General features: G+C 36.7%; 1 protein-coding gene across 4 annotated transcripts in view; it reads left to right on the forward strand.

Annotated features, from left to right (window-relative positions):
• The first annotated feature begins 555 nt into the window (after positions 1-555).
• CCDC91 (coiled-coil domain containing 91) overlaps positions 556-25,964 on the forward strand; it is a 122,554-nt gene continuing 97,145 nt past the window's right edge. Inside the window, exon 1 of one of the 4 annotated variants that reach the window (XM_063355661.1) lies at positions 556-2,974. The gene's annotated coding sequence lies outside the window, so the exon portion shown is untranslated. Of the gene's footprint in view, positions 2,975-3,213; positions 3,255-3,303; positions 3,809-25,964 lie in introns of those variants that run through there. The other 3 variants (XM_063355643.1, XM_063355671.1, XM_063355652.1) reach the window with 3 other exon arrangements.

The following is a 25,964-nucleotide window of genomic DNA, read 5'->3' on the forward strand; positions in this document are numbered from 1 at the left end:
CCTTGAGACAGGTCAGCTGAAGTAAAAGTTGAAGTAGATTCACCAATAGCAGCATATTTCAAGGGCTACAGTGTGGCAACTCAGCAGGGAAGATGATTATCAAAACAAAACCACATCAGACCCCAAGAAAACCATAAATACAGATATTTAGAAAATTATAGATTTTAAGGACTTTTCCCACTTGAGTTAATTTGGGAAAAAAAACCAAACAACCAGAGACAGAGGCTTGTGTTACAAAAATCTAAGTTGTGCAGAATTGATGTTGAAATTGATTTTTGGACAAGCTAAACATTATTGTTCATGAAAACCCTTAATATTTGATTTCTTTTTTGAACTGTTTTAATATACTAGGGACACTTTCCTCTCTTGTGATGCTGATACAAGAATTAAGGACAGAATACACTTTTGCATACTGATTCAAGAAATTTTTGAACACTTTGAATTAAGGAAACATACATCTAATAGTTTATTAATTTGTTTTCTAGACCAGTATTAATTTACGATACATGTACACAGAAGTTGCACACCCAATTTTTACAGATGCTAAAAAAGTCTTAGAATATTAGTGATTATGTAAATTGTAGGCTTCAAGGAAATCTGAAAGATATTGTAATCTTACTGTGTATCTACTTAAAAAAATCACAGCATAATTTTTATCAGTCTTCTTCAGTTACTGAGAGAATGGCATTAGCGGTGTCATTTTGTTATCACAGAGAAAACCAAGTAACTGTTTGTCATCTTTCACTGACACATATTACCTGTCATTAAAATAGTATTGAAAAGTATTGAGATACAGTATTAATGTAATCACTTTAGTGGAAAACCGTAACAAAAGTGATTTAATTTTTTTCTCATCACCAAGTTCTGACACAGAAAAAACTAACAGGCATATGATAATGGTCACTATAAAACATTAAACTCAGGAAAAATAAAAAATATTTAAATTCTAATAAGCAATGCATTTACTTTTACTGGTTTTCAAAATGGAGAAAATGAGCTAATTAAACAAGTCTGCATTTTGAAGGGACATTTTCCGTTACATAACAAGAAAAGTATAAAATTAAGTATATTATATACTAATTCTCATAACCCAACAGATACAGCTGTGCTTTAAAAACACAGAGAAAACGTAATTACCTAATTTAGCTTGGTAAAAGCTACTTTTTCTTGGCTTTTTGCCCAGAATATGCTTATTTCTTCTGCAAAAAACACTATGGCAAACTCTAAAAAAGAAAAGGAACATGTTGCAGAGAACATATTCATTATAAATACAACATACTTAAGGATTGCTGCCTTCAGTAATCAGTAATAGAAATTCACATTAATCTGTACAAAGAGAATAATACCTTGATAGTAAAAAAATTTTATTGACAAAACAGGAGCAGGCAGTCCTGGCCTGAGAGCCAGGTTTGAACACCATTGTGGAAAGGATCTCCTGAAGTCCTGAGAATCTGAATTTTCACTTTTAGTTTTATAGAAATCAGTGAGATAACTACTGACTAAAACTTTGTAGAACTTTTTGAATGTCAACATATTAATACAAAATATTCAAAAGGTTCTCTTAAGAAGATATTTTTTCCCCTTGTACATCCAAGAAGAAACTCTACCATCTGACTGACCTATATAATGGTCTACAGCTGGGGTAATACTGCAGTGGAAGATTAGCTAATGCAGAAAACAAGAGCCCTTAGAATTTCTGGTTTTGTCTGCTGAGGTTGAACGTTTCAGAAACGTCCATCAAACTTTCAACTTTTACAGTGATTCAGGCACAAGCCTTTTAGCCTTTTTTTTTTCCCAATCACAGAACGGTAGGGTTGGAAAGGACCTTTGGACGTCATCTAGTCCAACTCCCTGCTAAAGCAGGTTCACCTAGAGCAGGTTGCACAAGAATGCATCCAGGCGAGTTTTGAATACCTCCAGAGGAGGCTCCAAAACCTCTCTGGGCAGCCTGTTCCAACGCTCTGCCACCTTCAAAGTAAAGAAGTTTTGCCTTATGCTGAGACGAAATTTCCTCTGTTCCAGTTTCTGCCCGTTGCCCCTTGTCCTGTTGCTGGGCACCACTGAAAAAGAGTCTGGCCCCATCCTCTTGACACCTGCCTTTAGATATTTATATGCATTGATGAGACCCCCCTCAGTCTTCTCTTCTCAGGCTAAACAGACACCCATGTTTTTCAGCCTTTCTTCATAGGAGAGGTGCTCCATTCCCCTGATCATCTTTGTAGCCCTGTGCATCTTTGTTGCTCTAATGCACGGCATAACTTGTAAAAGGACTGATAAAGGTACATATGTTATTTATAAAAAAAGTCATATTCTATCGCCACCTTTGGAGTCAGTTGTAATGGGACATATAGCCTAAACCATCATATTTTCTGTTTCTTCATGTAGTATGGAATATGAAAATTACTGGTGTACTTTCCAGTGCCATAATGCTAAAACTTTTTCATTCTGTGCCTTTTAATGCACTGTTCATTAAATAAGTATCTATTCTATTAGATACTGAAACTGTTTTGTCCACAGAATATGTTCAGTAGTGAAAATAACCAGTTAAGTTTCCCCAGTTCATCACACTATAGTATGTCATTCACAACCTGGATGCTCCGCCTTAGTTTTTGCCACTTTACACCATGTCTTCTCAGCACCTTACAGCAACTGCAGAGCGGACTGCCCAAAAGCTTATCTTCTCCTTCTATCCAGACCTGGGAGCGGTTAGATTTTCACTGTCCAGTCAGTTCTCGATTCATTTTCTGTGATGATGCAGAAGACTGGCAAGTGGTGCCAACTAAACATGCCGCTGCTGGTGTTTTGAGGACACAGCCTGAGGCACCGAGCCCAAGGTCACCACGCAGGCAGGGCGAGCGACCTCATTCGGCCTGCAGAACCAAAGGCCAAGAGGCAAAGGCTCCACCCTCGGCGCTGCTCCGAGACCGGCATCAGTCGGTGATTCCAGTGGCGTCGGGCTTCCGTGACCAGCCCGGTAAGTAAGGATAAGACCAGGGAGCCGTCCAAGGATGACCAGCCACTGCCCGCTGGCACCCGCCGGCGCCCCGAGCCGGCGGTTACGGCCGTTACCGCGGCCCGGCACCGGCAGCGCGCCTCCTCCCGCCTCAGGCGGTGGCGCCCGCACCCCGTCGGCAGCCAATCAGCGACCGCCGGCTCCCCCCGCGCGCGCGGGGCCGACACCACGTGACTGTCGGGGTGCCGGGGAAGGGGTTGGCGGGGGGAGAGGGAGGGAGCGGCCCGGCATCCACATCCGGGTGAGGCCGCGCTGGCCGGGGCTCGCGCGCGGGGGCGGTTTTCCCGTGGCGGGGACGTGGGGAGGGATGATGGCGGTGGCGGCGGGCTCGGAACGGCAGCTGAAGTGCCGGGGCGGGCTGAGTGAAGGGTAAAAGGAGCCGCTCGCTCTCCTCTGTGGAGGCTGCTCACCCGCGCCCAGTGGGCGTAGCACAGGGTGGGAGGCCGGTGCTGTTCCCAGCCCGTTCACCGGCCTCCCCTCAGCGGAGTTCCGGGGCACGGAACCTGGCCTGGTGCCGGCGGTGGTAGAGCAGGGCTGCTGCAGGTGACTGTCTCTGTGAGGCCTGCCTTCATCGGCCTGACTCCTCCTCCGGTGCTGCCCCCAGGTCCGGGCCCTACCAGTGCCACAGCTGCGGCCCACCAGTGTTGGTATCCGTGTGCTGTGGTGGGCGCTCTTTGTGATGTGACTTCAGGGCTTCCACAAAAGGGTATCTTAAAAGTAGTTTAGAGGAACAACAGGAGCCTTCCTTTCCTCCACCAGAAAATTGATACCCCTGTCAACAGGAAGGAGAGCCTTGTGAGTAGTTCTCTAGCCCAGGGCTTTGGAAATCTTGGCTATGACTTCTCTGCTTCTGAGGCCAAACTGTGTATGGCCAAATTTTCAAACATTGTCCGGAATCTGAAATTGTGGCAAAATACCTAGCCTGATTTTTTCAGAGGTGCTTGTGTGCCTAATATTTTTTACTATAAATGGAGTTAGATGATGAAGTATTTCTGAAAATCTGTCTGAATCTTCAGGCATCTAAAACATTTTCTATAAATCTGGTCTTTAAACATTTTAGGTTTTGAGGCTTCTTATACATAGAATAGGGTTAACTATATACTCTTGATACCTCAGCAACTGAGCTTAACCTGTTGCTCTGGGATACTCCCTTGATGAACTCTCTCTTTAGCCTTGGTTATTCTCAGGAGACTGTAGTTTATCTTATAAGCAAATTTCCTTTCCTGTTTTAGCAATTCTTTTTGCCTACCAGCTGCACATTGTGAATGCATTTTCTGCCATCTTACTGCAGCATTTTAGTGGAGCTTTGGGTAGTTTTTGTCACAGTGCTTGAACACCTGTTTCTGTAGGCTTGTTTAGGTTTTTTTCTCAGTGCTTTTTGGCTGTTTTGTTTTCTCCTAAGTCTTCAGATTTTGCTCTTCTGCATACATTTCTTAAGCTTATGACTTTGTTCCGAGTGCCTCCATATCAATGGCTTGAATGTCTAAGTAACTGTTGGTGCTAGTGTTCTAGTACTTGTTTTTTCTTTGGGGATGTCAGTTTCTCAGTCACTAATACAGGAAACAGACTAATGACCATTTTCAAACAAAGTTTGCAGGGTAGACAATTTCTGTTAATGAGTGCAGTAGTGAACTCCATGCCAATAGGATTTGAAAGAAAAAAATCACAGCAGTGTTCAAACAGGTTGTGCCTGGATGCTCCAATGAATAGTAGATAATCTTTATTCTGACCATTGCTATAATTAAGTTCAAGGTTTCCTTCCAGTTTAATTCTATCTAGAGATAGATATGATTGAAAACTGAGTATACCTGGTGACACATTTATATCTGTGATGTTCATAAACCTCCCCAAGGGTTTTGAGACATACTGGTCAGTGCCTCACTAGAGCTCTCAATGCATTTTAAGTACTTCTGCATTTAATTGCATGCTGCTTGATTGTTTTCTGCATGTCTTCAAACACCATAAACTGTTAAGACCAGCTCCTTTGTGTTTTCTTTCCAAGTGACACAACTACTGCCAGAGCTTGGTGAAGAGTGTGTTGTCTAGACAATGTTAGCTGCTTATGTGGTGTCAGGCTGACATTCAGGATGATGACAGCTACATAGATTTATAGGTGCCAAAATACAATTCTGCTATAATGCATATTTCTGGTCCAGAGGAACCACTGTATCGCAGTCTTAAGGACAATAACTGGCATTCTCTAAATGTTTACAGAACTGCTAAGACATCTAAGTATGGTGTGTATCTGAGCAGTTGGCTTGATTCCTCCTGGCTTACTGAAAACTAACTTCCAGGAAAGCTTGCAACACCAAATGGAAAAAAGTTTGTGGTATGACGGAAACAAGCTTTTTGTGAAGCTTTACATTTAAAATTCACAATACCTTCTTGCCTATGTTCATTTGAGTCCATTCACATTCACAAGGCAGTTGTTTCAGTCTGCAATGGTCTGATTGCTTGTGTGTTTTGTAATCTGCTGTTGTCCATTTGTGCAGTTTCTGACGCTTAAATATCCTTACAAGATCTCTTATTTTATTGTGTTCCTTCTGGAAAAGGTGGCAGGTTTTTGTGCATATATGTAAACTAATTTTAAGTGACTATGGAACAATAACGGTGCTTTTTGATTGTTTGTTTTAGAAAAAAGTAGTTATAATTAAACTGGTAGCAGGGGTGATTCCAAATTGTGGCTCTTGCCGCTTTTCATCTTCCTGTTGGATTATAAGGCTGTAACAGATACTGTACAGGGCAAAGCAATCTGTACTGGAGAGCAGATTGCTTGTAGTTCATGGAATACATCAACATGCCAGCTGGAAACTGGCACTAACAGCTGACAATATTAAAAACTATTTTATTTGGAAACAAAGGATATAGGGTGTGCAAACGCATGTTAAGGTACAAACCATCCAAACCCATATTCTTCCAGTTGGAAAACTACTAATTTCAAGGCTGTAGCCCTGAATCTATTACTAGAGCTGTTGCTTTTACTTCAACAAAGGACTTAAAAAGGGTTTTAATGTGATGTGTTACTTCTATAAAAGTAGTTCACAGTGACATTACCGCAGAGAATGTCAATGTTTGAGTATACTTATTGGTTCTGTTTCAGTTTTTGCATGTATTGAAGAATTGTACTCTGATTATGAAGTATTGCATACTTAAGAGCTGTTGTGTGACAACACAACCATGCCAAGACACTGTAGTCTTGATCTGAATAGAAGAAGAAAAATATACATTTTGCAATAATCTGTTTCAAGTGATGATAAACGTGTATGAAAATGTAATGAAAATTTCATACTTACTTCAATAGGAATAATATGAGCTGGAAGGTGTGTCCTATGAGGAGCGGCTAAGGACTTTGGGCATGGTTAGGTTGGAGAAGGGGACGCTGAGGGGCCACCTCAGTGCTCTGTACAGGATCCTGAGAAGGGGAAGTGGAGACAGAGGTGCTGATCTTTTCTCTTAGGTATCCAGCGACAGGATGTGTGGGAATGGTTCCAAACTGCTGGGAAGGCTTAGACTGGAGATTAGGAAGCATTTATTTACTGAAAGGGTGGTCAAAGACTGGAACAGGCTTTTTAGAGAGGTGGTCAATGCCCCAAGCCTATCAGTGTTTGAGACATTTGGACAATGCCCTTAACAGCGTGCTTTAACTTTTGATCAGCCCTGAATTGGTCAGGCAGTTGGACCATGTGGTTGTTGTAGGTCCCTTCCAACTGAAATATTCTATTCTATTCTATGAATACTCTGGGGAAGAGATGCAGCCCTGGGTGAGGATACTGAATAAATGTGAGCTGAAAGGGATGACAAGTATTTGCTGTAAGCTACGGACTTTTCAAGAAAAGAACTGCTGTAGACATACTTGCTGTGGCGGATGTTCTTTTGGGTACACTGAACGAAAGTCGGAAAAATCTGTAAGAAGGTGAACAGGTTTAGAGAGGCTTCATCTGATGTTACGTACCCAGAATGGGTACCTGTTTTCTGGGAAAATCTCATCATTAATCCTTGCTGAGATGGGGGTCCGTGTTTCCCTGATATTATTTGGGGCTTTTCATAATGTCCAGAGGTGTCTCTGTCAGGTAATACCTCTTGAGCGTGGCTGCAGAGAATTACCGTTACAATCTGTAAAGGCTGTTTTTACAGTACTGGAAATTTCTCAGGGATTGCCCTGTGCCTTCATTGGGCGAAGTATATTCTTGAAGATTATGGTGTGTAGGTGCCTCCTACAAATGAAGAATTGGGCTGCTGAATTCTCTGTGCACATATTTACATGAGACATACCTTCTCTAATGCTGGAGAAGGCTTAAAGCTTTGGAAATTTCAATGGATAAATGGGGTTTCTTCTGGCTTTAGGTCAGCATCTAAAGGGAATGGGAACATCAGGGCAATGTGATTCTGCGGTATATGATTATATAAACTGATCCCAGTTTGATTCGGGTTATATGGCAAAGCATTAGGAAAAATGTAAAGGAAGCGAAATATATTTAAGTATTTATTTTTTTTTTTCCCACAAATTCATTCTGAGATGAGCAGACTCCATTTTAGAAATGGCTTATGGAGTCCCACAGATTTAGTAGTTGTTCCCTGAGAGTCTGGTGGATTTCAGTTTATTTTTGTAGAATAATTTTTTTTTTAACTAAATGTAAAAAAAAAAAAAATTAAAACTGTTTTGCCAATTGACAAACTCATTAAAACTTACATGACCACTTATGTTAGAGAGGCACAGGATATGGACTGCAGTATGCATTTAACAGTCCGTGAAAAAAAGCATTTGTAGGATCATGTCATTGCGCTTCTGCAGGTCTTGTTCTGAAAAATAGCTAAGGGACTCAAGTCTTTCTAAGAGTCTCTGGTGTTGATTTTTTTTTTTTTTTGGTATTTCTGATGCTTATTGAGTTTTTATAATATGGTTGTGATGAAAATGTTTTCGATATTTAAAACCAGATAAATGTTACTGCACAAAGTATAATTATCTCTCTATCAAATGGAAGTTCTTTTGGAACCCAAATGGAGTAGATAATTTTATATTGGAATTTTGTGCGTGTATTTTATTCAAAGATGAGAACAGATTATAATACTATTTTATAATTAGGTTTCCAGATTGGGTTGTATCTGTTGTTGAAATAGGTCTTTATCTTCTTGTAGGTATACCTTTTGCCTTGTTTGGGACAGCAGCCCTTGTTTGGAATGCCTGGATTTCAGAAAGGCAGTGTGTTTACCTAAGGTCTTTGAAAGTCAGTTTTCATTCCTTTTCCACATTAGATTTGTGATTACTGCATGAATAGTAGTAAGAAAATGGAAAGGGTTTGATCTGTGATGTAGTAGGAGGTTGTGGCCAATCAGAGTTCTGTTAAAAAAATAATCTTTTGTGTGGTAGGGAAAACTTTCTGTGCCTCACTTCTAGAGGAGTTACAGACTGACTTCAGGGAGAAGCGTTTTCTAAAACAGTAATGACTTTAGAAAATATTTTCATTGCTGACAGCTGCTTATTTTTTTGTTTTAAGGCAAAATCTGTAAGTGGTAATGAACATACAGTTCCTTATTTTAAAAAAAAAAAAAGACAAACCAGACTACACGTGTTCTGACCTGTTAGCACAAACCACTGATTTTTAGTTGGTGTCCATCTGAAGTTTTCTAGAAGTGTTGCAGCTTGTATAGCTTTTACTAAATATGTTTATAATTACATTCTTAAGGAGTAAGGATAGGGCAGATCAGAAAGCCTTGGGGATGTAATGATGGGTGTCCAGATCTATCATGTTAAAACCAGTGGTCCAAATTCAGTCCATCTTGTTAGCAGACAAATTATTTTGTGTAAAATGAGCTGGGGAGTTGACCAGGTCATAACACACCTATAATTTTAATTTGTGTTAAGATCAAACTGCTGCTTGGTCAATAACTGTAAGATAAATTTCAGGACTGGCTGTTCTGTGTTTTTTATCTCTGTGTTGGTTTGGTGTGGATTTTTTTGTGGTTTTTTGGAGGTGGGGGGGGAAGGGGGTTGTGGGGCGTAATTTGAAGTAGGTACTTCCTTATGGCCAAGGTCTCAGAGTTGAGTACACATTTACTTGGGCAGATGTGATATGGCAGCTGCAACTAAGACTGTATTTTTACTGTCTTTTTATGTATATCTTTGGTGAAGAACTCCAGGCACACCTGATGTAGTACTTGCAATCTAAAAGCAACTGAAACTGCTAACAAAGAAAAGGAAGGTGGTGGGAGTTATTTTGAATTATTTTTTTTTTTTTAGTGAGATAAAGATCCTGTGTTCTCAAACATCTTAAATTAAGAAGTGAGGGAACAAATACATTGCATAGGCTTCTCTGACCGGAGAAAACTACGAGGACAATTGGTGCCGCTCTGAAATGTGTTTTATGCCTTTTACTCTCTAAGCAGCAGCAAACTTCCGTTTCAGCTAATGGTGTCTACTCTCTTAAGCCAATTGAGAAAAGCGAATATAATCCCCTACTCCATTTAAATGCAGACCAAAACAGGTTGCTTAACCTAGCCCTGAAAATTACTTCACACTTAAAAACCAAACAAGTAAAATCCCTTCATCTGAGGAAGCAGAAACTAACAACCCATTGCAGCAACTTCATAAACAATTTGAACTCAATATACAAGATTATGAAGAGATTCTCTGTTACAGTGTTACTGTTACAAGCCTTAAAATTAGAATTTTTAAGCATTTTTCTTGTCTCCTTCCCAGGGATTATATTCAATTGAAATAATTCAAGATAAAACAGTCTTTGTTGCACTGGTGCATTGTTTAGTTTTTTGTTTTCTGCTGGGATGTAAAGTTAAGGGAAAAGGAGATGTAAGAAAACTAGCCTAATCTTCTGCCTATGGTTTTGGCTATAATGCGTGAAACATAAGAATCTAAATACATTGCATGATAGTAGACCTGTTAGGAAAATAAAATAAACCAAAACTGCATATGCTGGAAATAGATAGCTGGTGACCTAAGCTGGGGGTGAGGGGTGACATAGATGAACCACTCAGAATTTTATTATTTTTTTTTTTAGCGCATTTGTTTACATGTTATGTTTCTTTACAGCATTTTCCTGATGGTTTATGTAAGGAACTGTCAGTGTTTTTAGTTGATGTGTGTCTGTGCTAAGTTAGGCAGCAGATTGTTGTGTCATTAGGCCTGGACAGGTGACATTGGTTAACAGGTAGTATCAGTGCTGCAGACTTTTTTTCTTATGCTGTTCTCCTTTGAGGAGTTTGTCCAAGAAGCAAACTTCTTTTCCATTTTTAGTTCTGTGTATTCAGGCTGAATATGTGTATATTATTTTTCTGACTGCTGGCCCCTGCCGGGGGAGGGGGGAGGAAGGGACTAAAAGGTTGCTGGTTTAATATGCTTCTGGTTGTGATGGTATCTGCAAAGTATGAGATGTGAAGTATGTGTGTATCATGCTTTACCATCTACTTCCTACAGGTGTTTGTGTCTGATCACAGTCCATTGAAAGGCACATGAAAGCCATGCCTTGCTGCAAGAAGTGTAGCTTGGATTTAAAAGACACTGTTACTGAGTGATAGAAAAATTTTTTAGGTGCTGAAGAGATAAACAGTTCTGATTATGTTTGCTAGAAGACATCCCTTGGTATAATAGTTGGTGAAATTTATATTCAGAGTACCATCTAGATCAGAGAAGTAAGCGAATTTGGATGCTAAGTAAGTGTAATCTGTGAGAATTAACGTGTGAGACTGTAGGTAATAATAGTAACAGATGACAGTAATTGAGCTAGGCTGCGGGTAATATTTAAAGATTCAAAATACAAAACTTCCAAGGGTTTGGAAAAGGGTGTGTGATGCTAGGTGGTTGTAGATAGTTGAGGGACCAAACTAATTTGAACTCAAATAGGGCACGTGTGAATAGTACTTACTTATTGCTAGTCAATTCTTTTCTCTTCCAGACTAGCAAAAAGGGAGGCTTTTATACAAAGGAAAATAGCACAGGCTGTGCTTTTCTGTTAATATTTCTGAAAAACTTCTGAGGCATTTTGCATCTAGAGTTTATTTAGGGGATGTGACGAGTCCTTAGCTCAGTTTGCAGTGGTAATGGCAGACTTAGTCAGATTGAGGTACAAACTGCTAAACCAAAACTGAAGTGCTTTGAACATTGATTTAGAAGTCCATACTAACAATATACATTTGAAATAGTCTTGCTGTCTATGTAAGTATGTATAGATGCCCTTGACAAGTAAAGACAAATGCTAAATTCACCCTTAAGCTGTTCCTCTTCTGCTTTCCATTAGAGGTCCTATGGAATGGTGTGTTTTCATATGTTTCAGAGCCAAAAAAGTCAGCAGACTACTTATATGCTGTGCTTGTTCTTGGGTGTATTTGCTTTAGATTTTGCTATAGTGTAACTTCTTGCACAGAATTGATTGTTTGGGAAATAATAAGGTGGTGTTGAACCGTGCTGCCAATGCAAGATCCTGCTCCTAATCAGAAGAATTATTTGTCTGTAAATTAGTTTTGAACACAAAAAATTGTAAGGAAATGAATAAGAAAGAACCATCTCTTGTTGCTTTAATTACAGTTGAAATTTTTATAGATTGGGGGGCACCAATAATTTATATACAAAGTAATCAGGAAAGTATTGATTATAGAGTTATATCTGTTTGAAACCTGTCAACTAGTACCATGAGAAGATTTTGTTGTTTACAGTTCTTTCTGTACGTGATTCTGAAGTTCTGTTAGCTTATAAAGAAATATACTAAATAAGGTACTAAATAATTATAAGTTCATTCCATGTCTCAAGGTTTTTGAATAATGTGAATGTAGGTAAAAGCTATCCGATATTCTATGTAGTGTTGCCAAAACCTGGTCTTGTAGTTCTTTACAGTTGAATTTTTTCTCATTAAATACTTTGCCAGAACACACTGCTAGAATTGATTTCATTTATCTTGAGATGGGGCTTGAGGGAAAGATTTGAATTGCATTAATTTGAATTTGGTTTAGTATCCTTTATATTACATACTAAGTTTTCAGTTAAGTATCTTTTATTTATCGCAGAACACAGGCCAGTGATTTTTTTTTTTTTTTTTTTTTTTTTTAATTTCTGAGGAAAAGAGACTTACAGTCAACTTATTTGGACTAGGCTTACTCTTTTTTCAAAACTTTAACAACACTTTCCTATGTTACAGTTCTTGAGTTTAGTGTGTGTGTATAGAGAGAAATAAACTGGAAATCCTGTCTCTGAGGATTGGAATTCAGTGTCGTTTTAGATGGAAAACAAAATATTTTAGCATACACTTGCCAGTTAAGCTTTTAAAAGGACTTTCCATGGGGTGCAACTTTTGAAATAATGCAGAGCTTCCAAAGAGGTTTCCATGTGATATACATGGCACAGTCAACTTGCTTTTAGTTTATAAGCTGCCGGAGTGAAAATCGGTGTCTTGGCCTGATCAACTATAGATTGAGGAAAAGTTGTAATTAGTTTGAAATGCTGCTTTTCAGTCAAGTCTTGTGGCCTGTGATATGTTTGACTGCTGGGTTCTCAAGTTTTTCTCATATTACATGTGAAACTTTAACCAGTGTGATTTACTACTTTTTTTTTCTTTTTTTTTTTTTTCCCTGCTGGACAAGTTCTTGCACACTTGATTAGCACTCATGTCTAGTAACATTGTAAAATGGCTGTTGAAAGGGTCTCAGAAACCGAATTTAAAAACACTTTTGTTTAAAAGTTACAGTCCATTTAAAAACAATTCATACAGAAATTTAATATTAATTACTTTATGATGAATGGTAAAATGAGATATTGATACTCCAGGATCAGATTCATTTTATTATTAGAAGATAAAAAATAGTTTCTGTTTTAGGATTTTTATGAATACTTTTTTCTACTTAGTGAGTGCTTAAAAAGTGTATGATATAGCTAACTAACTATTGCTGTTGAAGGGACTTGAGATTTGGTGTAGTTATCCTTATAAATGCATGCATGAACTGCCTTTAATGTTTACGAAGAGGCCTGACTTGTCCTTTGTTGGGGTTGAAAGAGCAATATTGGTTCAAGAACCACATTTTCTTTAAGAGAAGAGACAGGAATTAATGTGCTGGAAAATTTCAAAATAGAGGCAAATTATATTTGTTTTTGGAAACTATTAAATTTAATTTGACTGTATGTCCTGAAGACTTTGTACGTAGATACTTTTTGTTTTACTTTCTGAAAATAAGTGCGCACTATCTCTTTTTATATATATATATATACACACACACATACACAGAGACACATATGTTGCCCCAGTGGTATGTGCACAGCTGAGGAGTTATGATTTGTTTTTTTGTGGGCTTTTTTTTTGGTTGTTTTTTTTGTTGTTTTTTTTTTTAATTATAGCAAGCAGAAAGTATGCAATATAAATCGTTGATATTTTCAGTGCGTATTTTTAGAAGTAAATCAGCTTTGTCATCCATTTGAAAGGGGACAAGGTGATACTGTTAGAAAATTAATTTATCAGTAGAAGGTTTCAAAATGTTTTTACAAGGGTAAAGATACTGACCTGCTGAATTGCCTTAGTGTATTCCAGACTCTGGTTAAGAAGGATTTTGGAAGTTAATTTATCCAGTTATTGTGATGTGAATTGTATTAAAGACACGTTTTAGTAAAATGGATGGATATCAAAGTTGAATAAAGAATACTGAGTAGCAAGAGTGCTCAAAAAATAGTTATAAAAAAGTTAAGTCACTTTTTATTACTGTTGATCTACAAGGTATATGTAGAACATAATCAGAAATTGATTATCTTTCTAACATATCTGAGTTCTTAAAAAAAGAGGTTAACAAAGTTGTTGCAAAACCAACACATTTTTATTTTAAATGGTCTTCAGGTGGCAATTATGGTTAAATTGTTCAAATCTCATAGCGTAAAATACAGTATGATTTGATTACAGTCTCTAGTTTATAAGTCTAGATAATAAATAAGAGTTTTTATTTTTAAAAAGTCAAAATACATTTAATTGTATGTCAGCATTGGATCCCATGGAAAAATGCACACATCTGTATTTAACCTGGTTAAACTATAAATGACTATGGAACATCTGGAGTTGGTAAAACTGATGAAGGACAGAACACTGGCAGTATCATTGTTACAGCAGAGGCTACTGTATAGTTCTTGCTTATTAATCCAATCCTGATTCCTCCATTAGGTTTGAATTATAGAACCACATGCTAAATAAAAAAGTGAGGGAAGAGTGAAAGAAGACCAAGAGTTTGCAGAGTTGAATTTAGTTATAGTCTTCTGGCAGACTGCACCTCCCATTCACTATCCTGGTGAGAGACAGCCAGACTGTGTTCTGAGCTGCTCTCATTAAATGCACTAGGCTTGAATTTCTTAAAATTATTTTGGCATTTTGGATTAAAAAAAGGATTCTTCTTTGTTCTTATTTAGTGATATGTTTATGATAATAATTTTCCATAGAAGTTGTGCACTGAGCAATATTTGTCCTGGGAAAATAGTGGTTTGATTACAGAAGTAGCCTAGTGTACGTGTGAGTGAGGGAAAATAGATTTTTCTGTTAATATTTCTTTATCAGTCTGATATTTTAGAAGATGTCTGTGTTAGCTGAAGTTGCCCATTTACATACATTTTTTTCTTCAAGTCTCTAAAGAAAATTATAGCAATTACCTGGAACTTTTAATTGTTAAATGCATTGTTTTTATTATTATTATTGACTGTAAGTATGCAGTATTAATGGTTATTGTTAAAATAGTCAAGCTTTTACTTGCTGACTTTATTCAAGCAAAACTTGTCTTCATTGGGAATTTTGCTGACTAAAGACTATGTAATTGCGCAGTAATTAATGTAGTTAAAAGATATCACTCTACATGTAGTTTAGTCTTTGGAACCTGAATGTTCTGCCTGTTTTCTCAGTGTTGCCAGAAGGGATCGCTTTTGCATAGTAATTTTTGGATAAATTTCAGTAGTTCTCTTTAAACAGTGCTGGTTTCAAAAGCTGTTAAGCTCTGTGAATATATAAGGTCCTTGTTAACTTAAATAATTCAATGAATTCTCAAGTATATTATATATAAGTTCACGGCAGTTTGTTATTATTTTGTTCTTGTATATGTATTCTATATGCATCGTATATTTATACTTTAGGATGAATATCTGTTAGGTATGAATTTATTTCCAAGGGCATGCATTTATTTACAGTTTAGGAGAGGTCTTTGAGGATATACAAAATTGTGATTTGAAATAAATTACATGGTAGAAAGAACAATTATTTCTCTTAGTCTGGGAAGACGTGGAGCATTTTGAATTAGGCGCACTGTGATGAATGGAGGCTTGTCTGTATATATTGCTTATACTTCATAAACATTGTGCATCCAATTTATTCCGCATCTCAGCGGTGAGGCAGTGTATGTTTTATGAATTATCTGGTTTTGTGTGTATGCATGCTAGTGTAATACAGGGAGGGATATACCTTACTGCTCTAATACCACATTACCATGAATGCCATCATTGCTGCAAAGAGAAGTATTGTAGAAGGCAGAGGCATTTTGAAGGGGATCAACGTCTGCCTAGTGGCATAGCAGAATATGTTTTTTTTTTCTACTTCTGGAAGGATCTGCATGCTAAGCCTTGATATATGATGATATTTTAGCTGCTAACAGAATTGAGGAGAAGTTGTGCGGATCTTGGAAAAGAAAAATCATTTGGTTTGTGCTTATAGGGCGTGCCTGGCATGCTCCCTGCCTAGCTTTGTAGGCTAGCAAGGGAAGGAGACAAAATTGAATGGATTATAGGATGGGTGGAGAATCTGGCTGGCATCTTGTTGTCTGTTTGTTTGGGGGCGGGGGGGTTATCTCCTCTTGAATGAGAAATAATTTTTGCTTAACTGTTAACTGATGAGTAATATTCTTGATATCAATGCTCTCATCACATACTTGGTACTTTAATTACTTAAATGTCCCGGTAACTTGCTGGATATGGGACCTCTTAGAAAAAGTCTTTCTGAAATGGGCACAGTAGTGCCTGACCATCTTTGTCGAAAGCTTTGAGACTGGAGAAGAAGAGTATTCTAGAAATGTGTAGTTGGTATAAAGAATCAAGTTGGAGAAAGAAATTATATCAAAGCGTTGTGTTCTGATTGAAAAGGATTTAGGTGTTGAGCCCTAATCCCATTTTCATTCTGGCCTGATCTGTGATCTCTGCTCCCAGCTTCCTCATCATATTACAAAAGCATCAATGGCAATCAGCGTTTTCCTTGAGAAGTAAACACATTTTTCTTGATTGCAACAGAGAACGTACAATTATGATAATATCCATTTGGCCAAAGGTCATGTGATGAAAGTGTTGTGTTACATGCTTAGGAGTAGACCAAAAATTAAGAAGAAAAAAAGGAGAGATCATGTGCACAGACATTCTGGCAGCTGTGTTTTCTGTTGGAAAGAAAATTAGCATTTTTGCTTTACTTGTTCAAGGGTTGGGACTTGCACAATGTGAAACCTTTTGAGGTTGCTTTATGAGGGTCATGAAAATGAATTTAAAACTACATCTTGTGTTGTTTCTCCATGACTGGAGCCTTCTCTTTAGGAGAGTATGAAAAGTCAAATTCGTCTGCTTCATGTGTGAACAAAAATTCATCAAATCTTCTTTTCAAGTATTAGTAAAGGGAGAAAAAGGTGCAACGATGATGCACTCTTCTTTCCATGTGGAAGGGAATAATGCCTGGTCTTTTCTGCTTCTAACAGTATATCCAGAGCTTGTAAAACAAAGGATTAAAAGTTTTCAGAATGACCAGTCATCTTTTATTTCACTGTTTAGATTAAATTTACATAGAATCTGAATTTCCAGTAGGTGGTTGCGGGTGAGGAGGGGGAAGAATATTATTATGGTTATTTAAGGTGTTCTGTTTCAAGACTACCAGCTGAGGCATGTAAGATCACCAAGACTTGAAAATCTGAGACATAATTTTTATTCTTTTTGATAATATCATCTCATGTCAGAGAAATGGGTTAATATATTTTTCTTGCCTCAAATTGGTACTATGTACCTATGAGAACTACTGTACTTTCAGGGTGTGGAGGAAGCTGAGGGAAGGAGTTTTATTAATTGGAAAAGTGTGTCTTTCTGTCTATTAGGAGATGTTCAGTAATTATAAAGGAATGCTATTTATTTTTATTTAGTATAATTGGTATCATGACCTGCTTTTCATAATAGAGTTACCATGTGCTAGAGATCTTTTTTTCGTTTACCCGTGGTCACCTGTCAGCTTTTCTAACATAAATATAGAATAATATTCTGTAGACTCTGAAATTTTGTGGTTTTTGCAAACTGTCTATATACAAGTTAAAGGAAAACAATATCCTTTTCATAATATTTAATTATCAGTTTTACTGAGCATCCTTTATATTTTGACCTTTACTATTTTATTTTATTTTTAATTAGGGGAGAAAGTTGCATTTTAACTACATTTCAAGGTGATCTACTGAATTGTTAAGCTTTGTTTTTTACATGAAAGATTCTTTTTCTGGTGGAAGTAGTGGTGTTTTTTAGAATCAGTGATTCACTCAGCACTGAATTTTCTTAGGCAGTGGATCATGCCAAAAACCTAGTCCTATCCTGTTTCTTGGATTAAAAAAAAAAAAAAAACCCAATCAAAAAAATACCCACCCGCCTTTTTTTTTTTTTTCTGTAAAGGGTGTATTCTTTCTTAAAATGTAGGGTCTTGAGCACTCTTTTATTAACATTAATGATGTTTATTTGTACAAGTTACTGCACATCCATAACAGCATGTATTCAAAGACTTATGTTTTCACTTGATGTGTTGCAATATTAAATTGTTGCTATGATGCTCTAAGTCTTACTAAGATTGTGTCAAACCTTCTATTTTCAGACATCGAATTCTGTGACAAAGTTCCCTTGAGGCAGAACTTGGTGGTTTTTACCCTTGGAAAGCTTGTCCCTTCATCATACAGACGCCTCTTTCTAAGTTCTAGTAAAACACATTAGTGTGATTTAAAAGTAAAAAGAATCAATTGCATTTAGGAATATTGGATATTAACAGAAAAGAACAGAGAAGCGAAAGTATTTAAATTGTTAGTCTAAGTTCTTGAATCTTGCTAATATTTTAAGGGGAAATGCATTTGAAATACCTATGAGCCTTCTATTTTACTTTTAAACCCTCTGTTTCTTAAGTTTATCGAGCATGCTATGTTTCCTTCAGCCTTCTTCAAGAAACATCTCTGTTGAGTACAGAGATTTATGTAAGACATGTTTTCTTTGAACTCATGATGAAAATATTTCATTGGGTTTTTGCTACTTTTGTCCCTACTACAAGAGTGAAGATTTCTAGAGGTACTCTTTCTTGGATGCACCTTTCTTGAAGTTGGTTCATTTGTCATTAGCAAATCCAGTCCTAAAACGATCCTGGGTTGGTAGTACAGTTCAACTGAAGAACAGTCTCAAAGATGGATTCACTTTTTTTACAGTCTCTACTTCTGTGCTACTGTGATTTTGGATTTTTTTTTTTTTACTTGTTTATTTTTAAACGATGCTATTCTGGATAAAACTGAAAGCATTGAATCATAGACCATACACGGAAGTGACATCTGGAGGTTTTCTAGTCTAAACCCCTGCTTAAAGCAGGTCTGGTTAGAGCAGGTGGCTCAGAGCCCGGTTCAGTTGAGTTCTGAATATCTTTAGGGAGGAAGAGTCCACGGTGTCTGTGGGCAGCCTGTGACAATATCTGGTCAGAATTTTCACTATTCTGACTTTTGTCCTATAGATCTTGTCCTAGATCCCTCTGCCACTCTGAAAACACCGTGGCTTTGTCTTTTAGAGAACTGTGTCCAATTTTATGGTTGCTAGTACAGTAAGAATACTTTATATATGGGAGTTAGTTTTTAGCCTACTGTGGTCACTTTTGCTTAGGCATTTGCAGGGCCGTTGATGTGTGATCTTTGTGACCTAGTTAGCAGATGACAAGTCACATTTTTCTTACCTTTTTTTGCAGAGTACAAACTAATTTCCAGGGCTTCTGATTATCATTATTCTGAATAAGGGTTACAGAGATTGTTGATCTGGACTTGATGTTGATTAATTATAGGTATATTCTATTGCCTCGATTTGCATAACAGAAATGTTCATTCCAGTCTAATTCAAGCTACTTTTTGAGAGTTTTTTGAGGGCAGATGGGGAGAAGGCTTGGTGAGGGGAGAGGTTTTTCCTTCAGAAAACACAATATGCTTGAATTGTATCAGCTTTGTCAGACTTACCACAGCAGTTTATGTACATTTTGTAAAAGTGTGTGGCTTTTGAAGGAAAAAGATATTTGTGATAGAGGAAGTTTATAGAAGGACATTAGAGAAATTGAAAAATTAGCTGTGTGATTCGTTATTTTTTTGATGAAACAAAACAACAGTCTTGTCATGTTCTGGTGACAAGAAACCAATTATGGTGAAGAATAAAGACCTCAGAAGGACTTTTTATAAAATCTTGAGTTATTGAAGTTGTTATAATTAAGTCTTGGGAAAATGGCTATAGATTCTGGAGACAAAGAAATAAGGTGAATAATATGGTAATATGATACTTCTGCTGGAGTCGATAAGATTTATTTTTTTTTTTTTGAACTTATCTTTGGATATCTAGAATGAAAAAGTTGGTATATTCTAAGTGGAAAATTCTTAAAGTTGGGACAAGCTGGCAAGGAATCATGGGCAAAAATGTAAAAAAGATCCTCAGTCAAGAAGCACATGTGTTACTATAATTACTCATGTCAATAGGTAACCCTTTGGAATGAAATCCATATTTGGTTTGTTAGCAATTTGTTGGTTTTTTTCTTCCTGGCCGTAGATAGATCTCAGTGACCGAGACATTTGGAAGCCAAAGTATACAGACCTTTTCTCTCTTCAGCCTTTTATTTGAAAATATGTGCTAAAAACAACCACTATGATACTTGCAAAGTTTTTTCTTCTGAATGATGCTATCCTCTGAGTACTTATGGTTACACATGGAATCCCCATGTGGTCCCTGGGTTGTGGTCTGGTATAGAAACAAAAATGCTACATGCATGTGGTAGACCTCTACCTCAGGAAATACTCTAAAGTCAACCTCAGCAATTATTTCTGAATCACAAGCAGAGTAGTATTTTAGATGTTGGCCTAGGGTTCGCACCTTTTTATTGATCTAGGAGAAAGCACTTCTCTCCCAATTTATATTCGTTCTTTCCTATACATAAATACACACCATGTATTTGGTGATTCTATATATATGTAGATTTCAGGAACAATGAGTGAAAGTCATGCAGTTTCTATCTATATATTGCACCTTTTTTCCCCACTAGTAGTTTCTTTTGCTCACAGTTTGTATCCTTTTGTTTTTTGTTATTCACAGAATAGCATTCTAAATTACTTCAGTACACCATACCTTTTACAAATACATTTCTTAATAGCTTTTCAGAGAGCAGATTTCACAGAACATGGTTTCGGAAGTTTTCTGAGGTTAGTTTCTTGTAGGATATGTCTGAGGAATTGCCTGTCCTTGAATGCATTTTCCACACAAGGCTGTGGTGTTTTTTTCCTCTCCTATGTCTTAGGTTAATTTGAAAACCAGTACTTAACCTTCTCAGTAGGAGCTATCAGAGCCCTTTTTGTTCTTGTGGGTAAAAATGGAACTCTCACTTTCTTTCTTGTGAAGCTGTATCTGATCTAGGGAAGTGAAATGGACTTGGCATTTGCACTTTGTTGCTTTTTCCTGCCTTAAGCACTGTTTAAAAAAGCCAAAAGTGTATGCTGAAGAAGAGGACCCACAAGTTCTAAACCACAAATTTTTGTGGAACTGATTTTCCAGATTATACCTATTTTTGTGGAATTTCAGTTTTTTGCTCATATTAGCTCAGTACCTTTCAGATGAGAATATGATTTGTAAAGAATATTTTTATTGTAATTTCTTTAATAAGGGCTTTATCCATCAAAAGGAGAAGTTTTGGGGGTTTTTTGTGATTTTTATGCAGTTGTTGAGAATTTTGCCACCCTTATGATGCTTATAAAAGCTATATTTATTGGTTTTTAATCACATGGTGTGGTTCGTTGTTCTAAAAATGCCTTTTTTTTTTTTTTTTTAAATAAAAGTGGTCCAGGGGGTATCTCCTGAGAAAAGGACTAAGCGGTAAAACGAATTTTGTTATTGGTTGTTTTGGGGGGTGGTTGTGGTTTGGTTTTGTGTTTTGTTTGTTTGTTTTATTAATTCTTAAATTCACCGTAGGAATTGATAGAAAAGTTTTAGCTGTTTATTTATTTTACATATTCTGTTTTGTGTAAATCAATCCTTGACTTTTATTGTCACATTCCTTAATGTGCACTTCTCATCTCTAAGTGTTTAAACTTTCTGGAGACTCTTTGGAATAAATGGATAAACTAATAGACAACAAACATGAATAGGAAAAGAAAAGTCTCTGCGTATCTGCTGTAGTGTTTGACTGCTGTCACCTTGTTAGACTGGAGTCCTTGCAGGAATTCTAAACTTGACTGTATGTGGCCTTAAACAACCTGATATAGTGTCTAAGGTGGCCTTGATTTCAGGTGGGTTGCATCAGGTGTCCTCCTGAGATGATTCCAAACCAAATTTCTTCAGTGATTCCTTGAATATATTCAATTGTATTGATTTACTTGGGCTGTGGAAAAGAATTAGCTACAAAAGGCCAGACTTGCATTTATCTTAGAAGTCCTATAGATTTCAGTTGAATCAATTGTAATATAAGCAACTGCTACTGTAAAATAGGTGATGTTTTGCATCTGCTTGCTTTGTTGTTTTTTTTTTTTTTAATTAAAAAGATATTTTATTTATGAGTGTTTATTAAGGCAGTACTGGGATTGAAATGAACCAGCCTCACTTCCCAGGAGAAAATTGCTGTGATGTGTTCTGTGTTGTCGTCTCTTTCTTTTTTCCCCATAACCTTGAAGTCTCTTCCTTTTAATATGAGATTGGGCATGCTTCTGTTGTATGTTCAAATACAGGTAATTACTGTGATGTTGTTGTGCCTTTCATTGTGGAGCTTATAGGTGTAATGCTTCATGGTGGTGGGGATTTTCTACATATCCCATTATATGACTAAGTATACACTGTAACATGATGGAGAACACTGGTGTTTTGGTGATACCTGATTTTCACTATCTCATGATAGGGGTAGGGCGTACAGCCTTGGTATTGTCTGTTTGATTGAAAGATAAAAAGGCAATTGTTTGAGTGAAGAAGAGAAATACTCTTGTTTCAGTCTCAGCCTTGGATCTTAGATGTTACAGGTTCTCAGTCCCCTCATCTAACCACCTTAACAACTTGTATGTACAGACAGACATAAGTTTGCATACCTGCAGGGATTTAGATGCTTTACTTCAAGGAAAAAAAAAAAAAAAAGAGAGAGAAGTAGGCTTTCTTTTTCTAATGTAGCATGAAATCAAATTTTGCATCTCTTAATATAGAGATGTGGATGCTATATGCATTTGGCAACAGTTCATTGGTTCAAATAATATTAAATGATACTTTCCAAAGTAGTTGATTTTCTCCTTTTACTTAAAATTTTGAAGCTGTGTTTACCTTGTGTTGTGGTTTAAAATGACTTAAAAAACCCCCAAAACAACCCAAACCAAAAATTGAGAACCATAAACCCCCCCACTTTTAAAAAAGTAGAAAACTTAATTGGATTTCCAAGTTTATTTGGCCATTTCATTGTCTGAAACGATAGAAAGTTTATATTTCTGTTTCTTCTTAAAACGTCTTCCTAATGTTTACCTTTTGGTTCTAGACAGAAGTCTTATAGATATCTCATTGAAAAATTATAGCTTACCCAAAATTCATTAATAAGCACTCGATCATATTGCTTAACAGTCAAAGAACTTCAAGTATCTCAGAGGAAATAATTAGCCTAATTTCTTCTTGTGTAACTAGTTTGTTATATTTTTTGGCACAAACTCTTAGTTTCTTATGTAAATCTTGTGTTAATTTTGTTACTTCCAAGATTTTTTAAAATCATGTTCATTGTAATTATGAATGCAGTCTAACTTTCCAAATTGAAAGACAGTCCGAAATCTCCCTCTGGTCTCATGTCCTCATGGTCTTGTGATGTTAGCCCCTGCTCAATTGTATACTTTCCTTGTTAGATGCAGATGATAAATACTGAAAATTTAATGCAGAATTTAGGAGCTGTTAAGAGCTTTCTGGTTAAAACCAATACAGAATACTCTTTTTCTGTAACAAGACTATGAATTCTATTCATTAAATAACAAACCACTAAGTGAAAGTTAACCACATGGATCATGCTATCTCTGTAGGAAATTTTTCCATTCAATTTTACTGTATAGTCAGCTACTTAATACGGGAGGGGAAAAAAGTCTGGAGAAGCTTTTCATTGCAAACAAGATATTGCTGAGGTAAATTACAGAATTGGAAGTTATAAAAATAAAACACTAAAAGGATTGAACTCTCCATTGATTTGAAGGATACAGAATTACTGCATCATATTGTTTCATTCTTTTTGAAGAAAAAAAGGACAAATCACCTGGATTTCAGTACCTGATTACAGCTACCATTTTTAGAAATTGATACCTGACAGATAAGCTAAAAGAATTTAGCTTTACTGCTAGGAAGGGAAGTTAGAATACAATCTCAAAAAATACAATCTCAATCGCAAAAAAAAAAAAAAAACAAAACAAAAAACAAAACCAAAAAAAACCAAACAAAAAACCCCCAAAACCTCTGCCAGTAGCTATTGTTCAATTTTAGTTTTGACAGTGGTCTTTGGTAATGTTTATATTGTTTTTCATGCCACTGAATTCCTGGCCATAATAAATGAAAAGTATTAATCTGCTTATGGTCTAAGTGTTATTAAACAAATTACTTTTAGTGCTGAGATCTCAAGCAGGAGTGAAGTGAGAAAAGTAAGATTATTTTTTTTAAGAAAATTTTACAGATGCTCTAAAGTTAGTTTTGATTATGTTGTACATCCATACTCTGTTTTTTCTTGGGCTATGTATCCTTTGGGGTATGTGTATTCTGTAATCAAAAATTTCTAATTAATGACTTTGTAGCTACCATAAGTTGTTTGTCCTGCAGCTGCAGTTGGTGTAGATCAGGAGAAAAGTCTGTATCAGCTGGGTAAAAAGAAGAAAGTTTGTGTTTTAAACTTGCTAAAAGGTGCTTGGAGCTTTGGCAGAAGAGCCATGAGGAAAAGTACACGTGAGCTGATTAGAACTTCGTGATACAGAAATTTATCATCTGTTTTGCTCTTTATCACAAAGGTATTGCCAGTATATATGCTTTCTAAATGACTACTTTTTCATTTTATTGTTTTTGGGTTTTTTTAATCTCATATTTATTTTGGATAGGCTTTTTGGAGCCTGCAGTTTCGACCAAAGACTTATTCTTCAAATAATGCAGTCTGCGTTATGTCCGGTGAAGAAACAGCTAATAAGCCTGTCCTAGATTGAACAAACTGAATGAGTCATTTAGTAAGCATAACCATGCAAGTAAAACCCATACGTTGTCATAGGTAGGGGTTAACCACTGACAGTGTTTGCCAGAAATACAAATACAGCAGCCCCACCCTCAGCCAGCTCCACATATACTGCTCTGACAAAACAGACAGCAATATGCCCTGTAAGTTGTTCCTTTAAAATGTACAAAGTTCTGCAAGTAAGTTAGCTACTTACACAAAATTGCAGGCAGTATATTGTCCAGTTGAATGTACCTGGCAAAATTAGTTGTTTTTGCTACTGAGGCAAATTTATATTTGATTTATCAACTAATAGATTGAGACTTGATTAATTTGAATTCTTACTATCCTGAGGTGGACTTTTAAGTGAATGAAGAATTCTTCTTAATTCAGTGCATGGTCTCTCTACCATTTTTGCCTTTTGGATGTGAAGAATACAGGGATTTCTGGTGGGATTACACCATTCCTCCTCCTCCTAACTGTTGGAACGGGGAAGAGAGGCTTTTTTTCCCAGTGTATGTTTTTCTGTCTTATTCCTTATGAATGACTCTTGGTCTTCCTGAGTATAAAACCATGATTTTGGTACGTCTGTCAGTTAAGTGCATTTCCCAAAGTTCTCATGACCTATGTGAAGCTGATGGTCAGGCTTTGGTGACTGCATTTTATGTAGGAAAGCTTGCAAGGATCTCAGTGTCTGTGTTTGAATATATTCATCATGCATTGTGATCAGTCATAGAGAAGGAAGTCTTGGGCAACCTGATCCGAATGCAGTGTTGACCCTGCTTTGAGCAGGAGCTTGGGTTGTATGAGCTGCTGGTCTGAGTTCTGGCCTAAATTATTGTATGATGTGAGGAATAAAAACTGCTGGAAAAGCAGTGACTTATGTACTCGTGGTCCATGAAAAGTTTCCTTCTTTTCACAGGAGTGTGCTGGAGAGCTTCTCAAGCCTTTTAGGACATGACTGTCTTGAGAACTGTAATGTTTTGGAAATGGCCTGGGCTGGATGACCTACTGTGTCTTTTCCAACCATAATTTCTATGAATCTGTAATTCTGAGGTTGACTTCTTGTTGCCCAATTTTACAGTTACTTAATTCCAGTATCAGACATATTTTAAGAGACCACATTTAGTCATGGTAAGACTGTGTGGGTTGTTTAGGTTTTTTGTGTTATTTTTTAAATCGTTCTGCAGATTGTCAGGACTTAATGTATTCTTTCCTATTCCGGTGCCACAAATAATGTTCCTAGTCTGTGAGAAAAGAAAAGTCTGATTACCCATTTTGGAATACATGATTGATTAAAAAATGCTGCTCCCAAAATTGTTTCAGTTCTGTGTGAAGTGTTAGGATAGTTCTGCTGTTTATTTATACCAGAAATGCATTTCCATCACCAGAATAAGGGGTGGAATTGAGAAATTGTGTATTTGGTCATATTTTCAGCATTGTTATCGATTAAGCTTATAACGAATTATTTTAACATTTTAAACATTTTTTTTCGAGCTAAATGCATGTATACTTTTGAGGACTCC

Source organism: Chroicocephalus ridibundus, chromosome 1 (genome assembly GCF_963924245.1).
Source record: "Chroicocephalus ridibundus chromosome 1, bChrRid1.1, whole genome shotgun sequence".
NCBI classification, from domain to species: domain Eukaryota; kingdom Metazoa; phylum Chordata; class Aves; order Charadriiformes; family Laridae; genus Chroicocephalus; species Chroicocephalus ridibundus.